Consider the following 16300-nt stretch of genomic DNA (forward strand, 5'->3'; position numbering starts at 1 on the left):
CTCTTATCTCGCCGACCGTAGGAAACAGAAGAAAAAAAATAACAATAAAATACAATGAATAATTTACATCAATTTAAGACCAATTTTCTGAATGTCGTAAACATGTGCATTAGCGGTCAAAGTTTTTGTATAGTAAAGATCAGAACAGTAAAGGATGAAGACAGGTTTAAGTTGTTTAAGATCAAGTCTGTGTAATTTTTTAAAAGAAATTTAATGTGTATTTTGCGCTACATCGGCTGCGAAAGTGTTTATGATAAGCCTACTCGCTGGAAGAGATTTTGTATTCAGCAACAAGCTGTCTGTGCCATTTTGGCTGAAAATGAATGAAAGAAAAAAATAAAACTGACCTGAGGATATAAAAGCAGACCTCTCAACACTGTTCTTAACACTGCAACATTCCTCTATCCACAATTTAAGGACAGTTTTGTTACAATGGAGGAAAAATCTGCTGAAGCATCACAACAGCAAACAAGTCTATCCAAGCAGCAGCGCAAAGCATCAGAAAGATCAAATAGGAGCAAAAAAAAATTTGAAAAGCCTGCTGTTCAACATCAAGTTTAAAAAGTCAGTAGTGAAAGCAAAAGGTGATGAGGTAGGTCATTCTACATCCCCTGCTGACAAGCTTACAAGTGACAGAAATAAGTGCTACTGAAGATACACTCACCTGGGAGAAGAACCATTAAACCACAATGCCAACTCTTGCACATTTAGCCAGGCAGTACCTGTGCATTTCAGCGTCAAACTACTCTTCAGAACATGTGTTTTAGCACATCAGGCTTAATCTGCAGCCCTAGATGCATTAGACTGACTGGGGAACACATTGAGACTCTTGTTTTCTTGCTATGAACCTGAAAATGGTTAAAGAACTTCCTAGAAAATAAGTGCAAGTGAGAATAACAGAAGGAAATTAAGAACATGTTATGGTTTCCATGTCAATGTTCTATTTACCAATAACTTTCTATTGTGAACAGATGTTTATTTAAACAAAGCTATAAAGCTCAACAGCTGCAAATATTTAGTTTTTGTTAAAACGTAGCTTGACAGCTGATGAAATATATTTTATATAATTAATTTTCTATTAATATACACTGGCGATCAAAATTAGAGAACAATTTATAAACAATTGAACAATTTTGAAATAATGTCATCTTCACTGCTCAACAGTTGAAGGAGTTTTTGTCCTGTCTATACCATGCTACCAGAACACCTTTTTCACAAAATAACTAAGGCATTTAAAAAAAAAACATTATTTTGCAGAAAACACACTGATCAAAATTAGAGAACACTTTCAGATACCTCCCAGTTATTGGTGTTAATCTGGTACCTGGTGCTAATTTCCTTGATTATCTGTCAACCCCTATTTAACTGGCAGCCTAACTTCCAGTTTCACTGACTCTGCAAGATGGTGGGCCATTCTAAAGTGACTGAAAGCCTCCAGCAGCAGGTTGTCCAGATGAAGGCCAAAAGGATGACCCTATCAGCCATAGCAAGACAAGTTGGTCTTTCCAAATCTGTGATTTCAAGAATATTGAATCTTTACAACATCACAAACTCATTCAAGTCCACCAAGAAGGCTGGTCGTCCACGGAAGACAAATACAAGAGAGGACAGGATACTGCGGAGGATCTCAATGGGCAATCATTTCCACACTGCAGCTAAAATTGCTCACCAGTTCAGCGCTGAACAGGGTAAGGATCTGTCTCGTCATACAGTGTCTCGACGTTTCAGTCCAAAGAGCATTTGGACTGAAAGCCCACTCTGCAGTGACCGAACCTCTCATTAGCAGAAAGAATCAAAAGGCTAGACTAAGCTTTGCTGAGGAGCATGTTGTGTGGACAGAGGAGAACTGGTCCAAAGTTCACTTTAGTGATGTAAGCAAGTTTAATTTATTTGGGTCCGATGGGAAACATTATGTTCGGCGACAAACTGGAGAGAGACTGAACCCAAAGTGTGTAAAGAAGTGGAAGTGGAGGAGGAAGTGTCATGGTTGGGGCATGTTTTCTGCAGCAGGAGTTGGGCCTCTTATACAGCTACATGGCAGAGTAAATGCAAATGTTTATCAGAACCTTCTTCAACAACATATGGTTCCTTCCTTGCGTTCATCACCCAATCAGCCCGCAGTGTTCATGCAGGACAACGCTCCATGTCACACAGCAAAACAGGTAAAGCAGTTCCCTGAAATTGAAAACATTGAAATAATGACATGGCCTGCCCAGAGTCCTGATCTCAACCCAATAGAGAACCTCTGGAAAATCCTTGCTGACAAAGTTATGGCCAAGAAACCCACTACAGTCACCGAACTGTGGAGGAGACTGGAAGAAGAGTGGACCAAAATCACACCAGAGCAGTGTGAGAGACTAGTGCTGTCCTGTGGCCACAGATGTGCTGAAGTCATTCAGAGCAGAGGACTGTACACTTCCTACTAATTGCTGACTGTTGTAACCTTCAGAAAATTTTGTTTTCTATTGTTTTTTCTTTTTTTTTTTTTTCTTTCTTTCTTTCAGGTTTAAACTGTTCTACACTGTTTCAGCATTGAGCAACCACTGGGTGTTTATTAATCAGTAAAAAAAAGTTCTTTCATTCAGTGACTTTTCCTGTTAGTTTTTTTAACCATAGTATCGATTTCGTATTGTTATCATGATAATTAATTTAGGCATCGTATCAAAGTTAAAATCTTTGTAACGGGACAACATTTTTATTAAAGCATAAAGAATATAATAACTGCTTCATCATAGCAGTGGTTAATGGCTCTACTTTGCCTACCACATAGCATGCTGTACCTGTGTGTACCTGCTTCTCTTGTGGTTTAGCTCCCATGTTTTTTTTTTTTTTATGTATGTGTTCTTGTGAGTAGGTGAGGGTGTGCTCAGCTGGGAATCTGCTGCTCTGTTGGAGCACCATGAAAAGGAGCAGTTGTTTAAAGAGTACATGGAGATAATGCATGTATGTATGCATGTACTGTATGTATTTATTAGAGCTGTTAATTGCAGCTTAATCACACATTTTTATCTAGTCTAAATGTACCTTAAGTTAATACTTTTCAAGTTTTTAATACGCTAATCAACATGGGCATTAACAAATATGGATGCTTTATGCAAATGTATGTTTATTATTAGTGAAACCATACTCAACATAGAACATGAAGATGAGTAATTATGGTGTTTAAAATTAAGTAAATCATCAGGACATCAAACAGAGCTCTTGCTGTGTTTCCACACGGATGGTTTTAATTGCTGGATATGTGCATCATGGTGGATTTTGGTGCTTGATTTGATCAATAAAACAAAGGTATTTGAGAGAAGAACGGATGTCCTGAATAAATGTTTGTTGCGTTGAAGGTTTTAATTTGACCACTTTTATATTAATTTATTTATATTTTTAACAAAAGCTAAAAAAATATATATATATATATATATATATATATATATATATATATATATATATATATATATATATATATATATATATATATACACATACACACACACACACATTATATATATATATAATATTTCTTTGGTATCAGTACTTTACTCTAAATTTATTTTTTGGATAACTTTTTACTTTTACACATTACATTTTTACACAAATATCTGTACAATCTACTTCTTACATTTTCAAACCAGTCTTGTTATTTTTAGTATAATTTCTTCTCAGTGAGCGCTGTTTCCAGCCTATCAACCTATCATCGCACAACTTTTTCACCATATCACTGGTGTATTATTTCCTGGCCAGTAGACGTAGACTAGCGGAGCTAACAATGAGCATGGCAACAAAATGTGAATTCAGCTACACTGTTTAATAAAAATAAAAAATAAAAAAGTAGATTCAACGGTAAAACACTGGCAGCTGGGGTTGCCGGAATTCCACCGTAAAATGACGGGTAAAACATTATTTTCTTTTACAGTTGGCAGGCATTGTTGTTTCTACGGTTAAATCTGGTGCTGGAGTCAATGGTTTACTGTAAAAGAAAATTCCTTAAAATGAACAAGAAAACAACCTATAAAATTAAGTTTGTGCCACAAAAAACATCTATTCCCTGTAAAATTAACTATAAAAAAATGATAAAATACAACACAATTGTATTCTGTAAAAATTCCCAGAATTTATAGAAATTATGATTAATAATAATTTAGAAATGACATGGAAAACTTTTATGATCTTTTAAAGGGTTTACCTGATGGAATATATATAATATGATCACCTTTTGCTGGTTATTTCACAATGAATGATCAACTACTACCTCATTTCTACATACAAATAATTTTTAAGTCCAAGTAAAGTATTAAGCCTGCCTAGTAGTTACCTTTTTCAGAAGGAGTTCTTTTAATCTGTCTATTCTGTAAGCTTACAGCACAATGCATTAATTTATTAACAATTATATGCAAGACAAATGTCCACCTTATATGTAAAATAAAGTATTTTATTTACCATCTATGAAGTTGTGAACATCAAATATTAAACATTTCACTCAAATCACCAAGGACTGTCTCAATGAGTTCTCTTCAAATTGTGCAAAACCAGTGTTGAGCATACATTATATTTTACATCAACTGTGGCAGACAATTGCAAACACCTTTACCATAACTTTGAGAACTTTAAGTGTTACTGGTGCTGTTTGAACTACAAAAATGTTAAAACAAGTTAAATGTTCCTTATTTTAAAATATGCAAATGCAGTTATAGGAAAATAAAATCAATAAAATCTTAAATCAATAAAATCTGAATTCAAGAAATTCCTGGAAAAAAATTACTTTGACTTATTTTAAGCACAGAATTGTGCAGTAAAGCTGAAACTCTACATCTTCAAACTGCATTATGTAATTGAAAAAAAGGAAAACAAAAAAACTGTACAGAAGTGTTTGATTTATAAAATGCTAAATTGATACACATGCAGCACCTTTTTACGTCTTTAGAATGCACAATTACTGTAGGAAAATTATAATCTAAGAAACTCCTGGAACTAACAAGCAAAAAAAATTAACAGGTACTTTAACAAATCTTGTTTAGTAAAACACCAAATTGTTAAAAACTTTTCACTGACATTCAGAAGTGTAACAATTGTTTCAACAACAAAAACTGCCAAACATCAGGCAGAGGTGAGGGTTGTGATGTGGTCGTTGACAATCTTCTTGTCGATGCTCAACATGAATGTCTCAGCAGCGAAGCAGAAGGAACCTGGGAATAATAACTGGCTGCAAATAATTTTCTGTGATGTCCTTTAAATCATCTGTGGTTGCCGCACCAAGTGATTCCAAGGTATCTTCAACGGACTTAACAAGTTGATCAGGAAGGTCCGGAAGCACTCCTGCTATCACATCCCCTATGTTCATTAGCAGCTGTGATTCAGCCATATCTGTTAGGACACACAAACAAAGAGTTTGGTCTCTGGTCCAATGAAATTAAGGTATTCAGTCTGACAAGATGCTGTGCTTCAGTGGAATAATCTGGTAACCATTTTACACATGAGATGACAATGGCCACAAGTCAATCAGTTCACTGATCAGTCTGCACTCTAATCTGAGTACATGTGGTAGTAAGAAATAAATTCAGCATCATAAACTCTCATGAGAAAATGAAGAGCTGAATCATCCTTAACAAATTAGCAGAAGTTCACCAAACTCCACTGACTCCTCATACTTCATGACAAAAAACTGGCCCTTCCTGTAAGCAAGGCCATTGTACTGAAAATCAACTGGAATCTTTGTATTCTTTTCAGTAAAACCAAAATGTAGGACTGCGTCTTTAACTTGCTCACTGTAAAGCTCCAAGTAAAATAGTGAGCCATCTTTTATTTGCAATGCTGGAGGACTGACTGACTGACCCAGCAGAAAGGAAGGCCTGGAACATTTGATGTCTCTCTGAAAGAGTCAAGCACAGGTTTTTGAAAATTTTCAGATGCCTTGTGCATCTTTTGAAGTAACTGTGTTTGCTCTAAAAGCGCATTGTCCAACGCCTGATGAGAGGGCCAGATTTTAGGATTAGCCCTGGATAATGTCGTAAGTAATGGTGTTTAGGTTTTAAGTTGGTATTAGGAAACAATGCCTTTCTGGTTTCCAAATATTCTTGGATAAGAGCATCCAGATAAGTAACCTGGGCCTTGGAAATTTGCTGAGCACAAATTAAGTGAACGATGTACTTGAGCTGCAACGTTAACTGCCAGACATCATCTTGAGGGTTCTGCACTTTGTCTCCAATTATGAGAGGTAAAAGTCTCAAGAAGTTCCAATTTTAAACAGGTTGTCCACTAAGTTTCAATGTTTTTGGACAGACCTCACAAGGCTTGGATAAAGTATCTGTTCCTTTGTATTTAAATTGCTTGATGCGCCTGTTCAGAAGTGTGTAAGTGAATCATTTATTTGTGCAGTTGAAATATTTGAGGTAAAGAGCAAGATCGTATGAGAGGACACCCTCAAAAATCTCATGACCAAGACATGGGGGCGTGCCAGGTGTATAAACATCAAAGTTTTGTAAAGAATTAAACACAGACCTGAACTTTATCCCCTGTATGTCTGACACGCCTTCTCTTTCCAGCTGTTCTGTGGCAGATCTATAGGTTTCTGGAGTCCTCTGAGGTCCACAGACTGCTGGATCAGCACCCTGAAATTCAGTTCGAGGTAACAGACAATATCTGCATAAATACACTGATGAACTGAAAAACTGAAAAAACTTTGTCATGGCCAAATTCCATAAAATCCTTCTCCCTACACAGTAAAACTAGCTGCATATGATCAGCATTAGACCGGGCATGGGGAGGAATGTTGAGTAGAGAGAAGTACACATCCAAAACCTTGTGCTTCTTTTTTGCAGAACCAAGTGGGTTCACTACTTTGAATGCATCCTGGTATAGAACCAGCTTGAGACAATTTGGATTTTCTTTAAAAAATGTGCTTGACACAAACACGTCTCCATCACATCTGATCTTGAAACATCAGGATCCACTGATATAAGACCTTGCCAAAAACTAGATTCCAGTATATTCTTCAAAGTACGGGACGGATTGGACTGGACGGATTGGACTGTAGTTGGTGTCGGCGGTCTGCTGCACTGACTCGGGAGTGCAGTTTGCTTCTGATCATCATCACTGTACCCCACAACATTGTATATCTGCTTCAAATGGACATTTGGTGCAACCCAGATGAGGATGGGTTCCCTCTTGAGTCTGGTTCCTCTCAAGGTTTCTTCCTTATGCCATCTCGGGGAGCCACAGTTGCTCATCAGGGACAAACATACTTACAAAGAACATATTTATGTTTAATCACCACATTATCTGTGTAAAGCTGCTTTGAGACAATGTTCATTGTTAAAAGCGCTATACAAATAAAAATGAATTGAATTGAATTGAAAGTATTTAGCACAGGAACATAATAAGCAAATCTCTCATTTCTGTTCTTGTCTCTGCCCAGGAATACTTTTTTTGGTTCAACATACTTAAACACATCTTTAAAGCACTGAACTCTTGAGTAAGGACTTCTCATAGGTCCTGTGTGACAAGCAGAGAACAAGTCAGATTTTTTACTGTTTTACTGTGTTAAAGATTTTTATAACATCCTCATCTGAAACTGACATCTTTTAGAAGTGAGCTTAGTCTATTCAGTGTTTACATCTGTCCCAATTCATGTATATTTTGTATTTCTTCAAAAATTGTTTGAATGGTAGATGCTGGCAGAAGATGCTGTCCCTGTAGTTTAATGTACATTTCTGATATACAGGTCACTGAAATTAGGCCCATACATACAAGGATTTTCTGTATCTGACACACTGGCAGCTTCCTGAATGGTGGCACTTGTAGTTGGACTCTCTGACCGAGTATCTTTGTCTGAACCCCAAATCACATGTGTTTTCTAGTCATATGGGAGGGTAAATGAAGATTTTACAGAGATCACACTTTAACATCCTCTCACTGGACAAGTCACATGTCGTCTATCATCTATGTGTTCCTTTAAGTGAGCAATTAAAGCTTTAGTTCCCACACACTGGCGTTCACATAGTGAAACGGTACAATTCAATAGCATAAGGGAAGTATTGTGAGAGACGGCTGCAGCACTGGTGTGGTGACGGTAGAAGTTACACTTTAAAGCGGCATATCGAGAAAACACATGCTTACAGCGCTTACTTCTACACATTTATGGAGTTACACTTATAAGACGGCCTACATTAATCCACATGTCTCTGAAACATCCACTACTGGCGTTAGAAGGCTGTTTTTTACTCTGAGGTGGCTAACGTTAGTGCAGGACCTTGAGCTAAAGCTAACATAACAACACTGTTCATAAATAAACAAATTTAGATCATTTTCTTACCGAAGTAACTGAAGATGACCTGTGGTTGAGGTTAAATCCAAGAAAATAGAAAAAACTTGGTGAAAACGTTGATGCCGTAATCCAAAGTGAGCGGGGCTGCAAAGACGTTAATTGGCCGCTTCGGAGCCTGATGCAGTGCGCTGATTGGCCCGTTTGAATTCAGGCGCCTTGAGGTGTAAGATTTCAGGAGGGAAAAGATTTTGGGTGAGATACTTTTAAAATCATACAGTTCTATTTTCCCTAAAAAAATAGAGATACAGTATTATTTAAGTGTAAATAAATAAAACAAGCAAGAGATTATTATTTTAATGTTTTTGGGGATCATAAAAAAAGATTGTTTCATGTATAAAGAAGAAGAATATGCTGTTTTAAAAAACACAAAACAAAAGGGAACTGATAAAGACATTTAGAGATTTAATTTTACTCAAATATGACACTTGAGAAAAAAAAGTCTTTTTTAACTGTTTATTAACACGACCAATAGTGCTATTTAATTCATTATTATGTTAAAATATTTAAAAAAATCACGTCATATTATAGCATACATTCATTACCAACACAATCATACCTGCATTCAACAATTAAAACCTGTTTTTTTTTTTTAACAAATGTAAAAATCATAGTGTTTGTTATAAACTTTATGAAAAATTTCCATTAAAAAAAACACTGCAATAGTGCATTACGGTATTAAGTATTTTTTTCTGAGAAACAATATACAAATTACTGGTTTTCACAGATTCATTTATTTACAGGAAATTCAAAATTAAATCTACAGTTTTCAAATATTTAATAGTTTACTGATTTTTCCTGTCACAATTTTACTGTTTATCACTGTTAAATATATGGATATTTGTTTCAGTGCAATGTGAATTCAGAGGGAGTCACTGAAGTGTAAATAAATAACAACAAAAACTTTTCTGAACACCCATGGCCATATATGAGGGAGATGTTCGAAATTTTCGGTATCGAAAAGGATTCCTGGCGAATGCATTTCGAATTGTGTCAACCCAAAAAAGTGCTGGCTTTCAAGAATTCGCCGACAAATTTGAGAAAGCACATACAGATAATCTAACATTTTATTGTTATCTTTCTTGTCATGGGCCATTTTAATGTTTTCAGTAATAATAGTGTTTGCAATGTCTGCAATGTTAGCATAAATGTATAGGGGTGCACATTTTGCTATCACATTAACTTCAGGGCAGCACATGTGTTTGCTTGATTAGTGAATGTTAGTAACTTCGCTAACTATGCATTTGTAATGTTAGCTAGCTGTTATTTTTATTGAAATATTAATTAACTTAATTCACCATCATTATATCACCCCTGGGTGCATAATGTTTACTTTTTAGGAACTGTTATTCTGTTAGTTGAATTACTTTGCTATGTCCTATGTGTCTGTCTGTTTCTTGAATCTACTTGTCACTTCTAGAGAAAGCACACCAATCACTTGGAGAGATATACCAGCTTACTTCAACTGCTCTAAAAAGATGATCATTAGATGAAGGCTCCTCATCAAAGCAAATAAAGTTGTAAGAAACAAAGAGGGTCTCACAGCACAGCATGGATGAAGCTATTGTTAACTTTGTCATTCAGGGTATACACTCACTAAGTGTTGTTGAACAGGAGGGTTTTAAATCCCTTGTGCATCTCTTACAACCAAGTGTTGTGGTAATGTCTCGTGGTACTGTAAAAAAAACAAAGTTCAAAGGGCAACACAGGAAATGAAGAACAAGCTGAAAGAAGTCATGAGCCATGAAATTGAGTTCATTGAAACCACCACTGACTGCTGGACAGTACACCGACAGAGCTTCATATGTCTCACGGCACACTGGATAGATCCACAAACTCTACAGAGATGTTATGCTGCCCTAGCATGTAAACAACTAAAAGGCACACATTCTTTTTCTGCACTTGCAGGTGCCATTTATGAAATTCACACTGAGTTTAACATCCATGACAAGATGTTGTTGTTGTTGTTGATGTCAGTTGTTCGCACAACAACTGACAACAGCTCCAATTTTCTAAAATCATATAAAATCTATGGTGAGCTTAAAGAAAATAATAATCCAGAAATTATGGAAGGGGCCAGGCAAAGTCAGATGGGAAAAATAGTGTGGTGATGATGATAACGATGAAGAGGATGAAAACAATGAGGGTGTTGACTCCTGAATCTGGTGTCTACAGATGATGTCTTGGAAGCCAATTTCAATTCAGCTTACAAGCGGCTGTCCCACTCAACATTTGCAAAGTGCTCAAGTCTGGGTCACAAAAGTGCAAGATCCACCATAACTGCTGAGTTAATCGAAGAAAACTGCAAACTCCAGCTCTTGAGGCCAAATGACACTAGGTGGAATTCCCTTTTCCTAGCTGTGGAGAGGATTGTGAGAATTGTGAAGGAACAAGAAAAAAAAAGAGCCATTACAGCTGTCTGCAGGGTATTAAAAATTCCCATGCAAGTACCACTTAATTTTCAGAACTTAGCCTATTGGTTGTAGTATGATACATTATTTATGAATTGATCTTTGACAGTTATGGAAAGGATTTAAACAGACTTACAATAAATACATTTCTAAAATAAGAAATAATGTAAAATAATACTATAAAACAATATTTTTACTGTGTATGAATTTTCTTTTTATTATAAGTAAACTTTAATTTCTTACTTACACACAGCATAAATGGTATAGTACTACTCATTAACATTACATAAAATCTGATATTTGTATTAACTTGCAAAAAAAAAGGACGACAGTCTTTTCATTTATTTCTTTATTTTTTGACAGATTCACTCCTGCTGAGCTTGCATTTCTGGAAGAATATGCAAAGACAATGAGCCCATTTGCAAAAGCACTCAGTTTTCTTTAGGTAGAGACCAATGTGCAAATGGGTGGTTGGTACCTTCAGTAACACTTTTAAAGAGAAAGCTTTAGTACATTCGCATTTCCTCCAGGTTCTGTGCGCCTTTTGTTGATGCTCTTCTAGCAGGAATCGAAAAAACGTTTTGGACAGATGCTTGTTGATCCAGAGCTAATCGCTGTTTCTCCCTGTTTCAATTTCAATAAAATGCACAGGATAACTCACCTTAATTTTGTAATATGTAAAACATCACAATAATTTTGAGTTGTTTTCATGGACAGAGCTGGAATCTCCCTACAGTTTGGGATATGACCTTGGTGATACACTTGGTATACACTATATTTCCAAAAGTATTGGGTCACCTGACCTTTCCTCCTATATGTGGTTGTTTTCTGATCTCATCCCTATTAAATCATCTTTAGGATGAAAGTGAACGCTGACTGCACCCTATCTCATCTACATCAGTACCTGCCTTTCGTAACACCCTTGTGGCTGATGAACACAAATATCCATCAGCACACTCCAAAATCTAGTGGAACATCTTCCCAGAATAGTGGAGGGAATTACAAGAGCAAATTGGGACTAAATGTGGAATGCGATGCTCAAAAATCAAATAGCGTACTTATGACAAGGTGACCCAATACTTTTGGCAACAACTTTATATATAAAGTGACGTCGGCATTACGTCCCGTTCACAAAACCAGGCAAGCGCTCCGAACACGACAGGCAGGCGGGTGCTGAATGGACAGCGCCATAACAGTGTTGTGGAAAGCTGCAGAGCACGTGGCAGCGGGGCGGAGCGGCATAACGAGGCACGGCTGGAAGCTCATAAGGAAAACGCCAACTCTCCACGCGCATCAAGGAGCAGGAGGAATATAAAAGGAGCCACGAAGGAGCACAGAGAGAGGAATGTTTTGCTTCTAACTAACGAGTTATCGCAGCGACTACGCCGAACCTCTTCCAACGACTCTCTAAAGGTCTCTCCGTGCCGAGGACACCGAGCACCCACTCGCCCAGACAGGTTTTGGGACTCAGCTCTCCTCGGACAAGCCGTGGCCGCGAACATGTATTTGGAGCGGCGCTACGTCGGAAGCTCCGGCGGGCGCGGCGTTAAGGACTCCTTCACATTCCGATACAAGCTTGCACTTCTCCTTTCCCCCCGGCACCCCTGTACACAACAAATAAAGACAACGTGATTTTCCTGACATTCGGCTCTCTGGTGTGTGGGTTCGTCCTGTCTCGCGAGCGAGGCGCTACTATATATCAAATCAAATTTTATTTGTCGCATACACATACATACAGGGTACGACATGCAGTGAAATGCTTTGTACAACTGTCCGGCATAAGGCAATAAGATGGGGAGAAGAAATAAAACAAGATACAAGGTATGCTAATGTACAGTAATCACACAAGGTGGTTGATGTGATTGTCCTTAAAGTGACCAGCTTTTAGATCCTGGGTGTAATTATTTATATACACACACACACAGGCGATCAAAATTAGAGAACAATTTATAAACAATTGAACAATTCTGAAATAATGTCATCTTCACTGCTCAACAGTTGAAGGGGTTTTTGTCCTGTCTATACCATGCTACCAGAACACCTTTTCCACAAATTAACTAAGGCATTTAAAAAAATAAAAATAAACATTATTTTGCATGTAGCGCCCTTTACCCGTGTTATTTATAGTGTAGTAAGGAGCAGCACCAGGTTCACTAAACGAATGCCTCAGATGTTGTATAAAGGCCCCTCTGATATCACTGAATAAATTGACCCGTGTAGTAATCTTGAACAAGTATCTTAAACATAAAACGTAGAATACCTCAAGTTCAAATGAAGAAACACTCTAGCAAATAATCAAACAGAACAAATTTAATAATAATAAAGAACTCAATAAATCTTAATACAAGAATTTAAATTACCTAAATTATAAGCACTTTAAGTCTCTGATATAGTTAAACCCCAAAATCACATTTCACCAACATCACAATATAAATCAGTGCCGTAGCGATTACTTCGGTGTCTGTTTACACTCACTTGTAGTCAAATGTATGAAACTCTTTCACAAGAAGTCTGATTATTATTGTTACACAAAGTTCCTTAGTGCACAATGTGAACTATTTAAAGTAACCGGTGGGCACACGCACACACACACAGCGCCATATCAGTGTTGTGGAAAGCTGCAGCGCACGTGGCAGCGGGGGGAGCGGCATAACGAGGCACGGCTGGAAGCTCATAAGGAAAACACCAACTCTCCACGCGCATCAAGGAGAAGGAGGAATATAAAAGGAGCCACGAAGGAGCACAGAGAGAGAAATGTTTTGCTTCCAACTAACGAACGGTTTGGTGCGCCTTTTCGCAACAGTAGTCAGTGTCAGTAGCAGGCCTGAATCGTGGCTCGGGTACGTAGTGGCCGTGAAAACAGAAAACTGGCCTCTTCACTCTCCGAAGCATATAAAACCAAAAGGGTATCTTAACTCCCTTAGAACTCTGTGCAATGACGGTGAAACCGGTGGTAAGCCTCCTCTGATCCTCGTCCCGCGTTTTGCCTGGCCGCCCATGTGTCACACTCCAATACAGCCACCAGAAAATCCTTATGATCAGGATCAGTATGTGGTCTTCTAAGCAGAATCTCCAAATTTCTCCTCAATAACAGTCCTTTTCTCCTCCTTTTGAGTTAATTTCTCAGTATACTACTAAGCTGAGTCCGTTTCCTCACTAATTGCTTGCTCATTAACTAATTGCCTTGAGGGAAAAGTCCACCCGTTAAACCCAAACTTAAAACATAAAACAATCAGTGTATTAACACACACGCTCTACACTTTAAGTAAATTATACAACGAGTTATCAAATAATTCACTTCTATTACTACAAATGTTCAGTTTAATCCGATCAGCCTCCTGGCAGCACTGTCTCTCCCTTTTTTCTCGCTCAACCAAATTCTAGATTTTCCGGGAAACCCGGTATTAACCAATAGCAAACAAGTAAAATAAAGACCAACTTAACTTGTGTCAAACACATTTTCCACATGTACACACCAATCAACCTTGCTTGCTCACCATTCTATGACTTGGAATGAACCATTAATTTAGTCTCATCCAGAGCTAATCATCTAATTGTAAACAAACTAACCCTCTATATTCTAGAATTATTTTCTAGTGGGTTACATGCAGAAAACACACTGATCAAAATTAGAGAACAACGACTGTAGCATGGAAAAAGATTACAACAAAATTTTCTGAAGGTTAAAACAGTCAACAATTAGTAGGAAGTGTACAGGCCACTGCTCTGAATGACTTCAGCACATCTGCGGCCACAGGACAGCACTAGTCTCACACTGCTCTGGTGTGATTTTGGTCCACCCTTCTTCCAGTCTCCTCCGCAGTTCGGTGACTGTAGTGGGTTTCTTGGCCATAACTTTGTCACCAAGGATTTTTTCAGAGGTTCTCTATTGGGTTGAGATCAGGACTCTGGGCAGGCCATGTCATTATTTCAATGTTTTCAGTTTCAAGGAACTGCTTTACCCGTTTTGCTGTGTGACATGGAGCGTTGTCCTGCATGAACACTGCGTGCTGATTGGGTGATGAACGTATGGAAGGAACCATATGTTGTTGAAGAAGGATCTGATAAACATTTGCATTCACTCTGCCATGTAGCTGTATAAGAGGCCCAACTCCTGCTGCAGAAAACATGCCCCAACCATGACACTTCCTCCTCCACTTTCACTGACTTCTTTACACACTTTGGGTTCAGTCTTTCTCCAGTTTGTCGCTGAACATAATGTTTCCCATCGGACCCAAATAAATTAAACTTGCTTTCATCACTGAAGTGTCCTCTGTCCACACAACATGCTCCTCAGCAAAGCTTAGTCTAGCCTTTTGATTCTTTCTGCTAATGAGAGGTTCGGTCACTGCAGAGTGGGCTTTCAGTCCAAATGCTCTTAAACGTCTAAACACTGTATGACAAGACAGATCCTTACCCTGTGCAGCGCTGAACTGGTGAGCAATTTTAGCTGCATTGTGGAAACGATTGCCCATTGAGATCCTCCGCAGTATCCTGTCCTCTCTTGTATTTGTCTTCCGTGGATGACCAGCCTTCTTGGCGGACTTGAATGAGTTTGTGATGTTGTAAAGATTCAATATTCTTGAAATCACAGATTTGGAACGACCAACTTGTCTTGCTATGGCTGATAGGGTCATCCCTTTGGCCTTCATCTGGACAAACTGCTGCCGGAGACTTTCAGTCACTTTAGAACGCCCCACCATCTTGCAGAGTCAGTGAAACTGGAAGTTAGGCTGCCAGTTAAATAGGGGTTGACAGATAATCAAGGAAATTAGCACCAGGTACCAGATTAACACCAATAACTGGGAGGTATCTGAAAGTGTTCTCAAATTTTTTTTGGAAATGCCTTAGTTAATTTGTGGAAAAGGTGTTCTGGTAGCATGGTAAAGACAGGACAAAAACTCCTTCAACTGTTAAGCAGTGAAGATGACATTATTTCAGAATTGTTCAATTGTTTATACATTTTGATCGCCAGTGTATGTATATTTTTTTTTTTTTCATTTTATTTATTTTTATTTATTTATTATTTATTTATTTATTTTTCGGTACCCTTTTGCACTAGCTGCACTGTAAAAAATATCCGTATATTTAACAGTGATAAACAGTAAAATTGTGACAGGTAAAAATCCGTTAACTATAAAATATTTTTAACCAGAAATTTGTATATTGTTTCTCAGAAAAAAATACTTAACAATAAAGTAATGCACTATTGCAGTGTTTTTTTTAATGGAAAATTTTCATAAAGTTTATAACAAACACTATGATTTTTACATTTATTTGTTAAAAAAAAAAACAGGTTTTAATTGTTGAATGCAGGTATGATTGTGTTGGTAATGAATGTATGCTATAATATGACATTGTGATTTTTTAAATATTTTAACATAATAATGAATTAAATAGCACTATTGGTCGTGTTAATAAACAGTTAAAAAAGACTTATTTTTTTCTCAAGTGTCATATTTGAGTAAAATTAAATCTCTAAATGTCTTTATCAGTTCCCTTTTGTTTTGTGTTTTTTAAAACAGCATATTCTTCTTCTTTATACATGAAACAATCTTTTTTTATGATCCCCAAAAAC

Source organism: Silurus meridionalis, chromosome 15 (assembly GCF_014805685.1).
Source record: "Silurus meridionalis isolate SWU-2019-XX chromosome 15, ASM1480568v1, whole genome shotgun sequence".
Classification (NCBI taxonomy): domain Eukaryota; kingdom Metazoa; phylum Chordata; class Actinopteri; order Siluriformes; family Siluridae; genus Silurus; species Silurus meridionalis.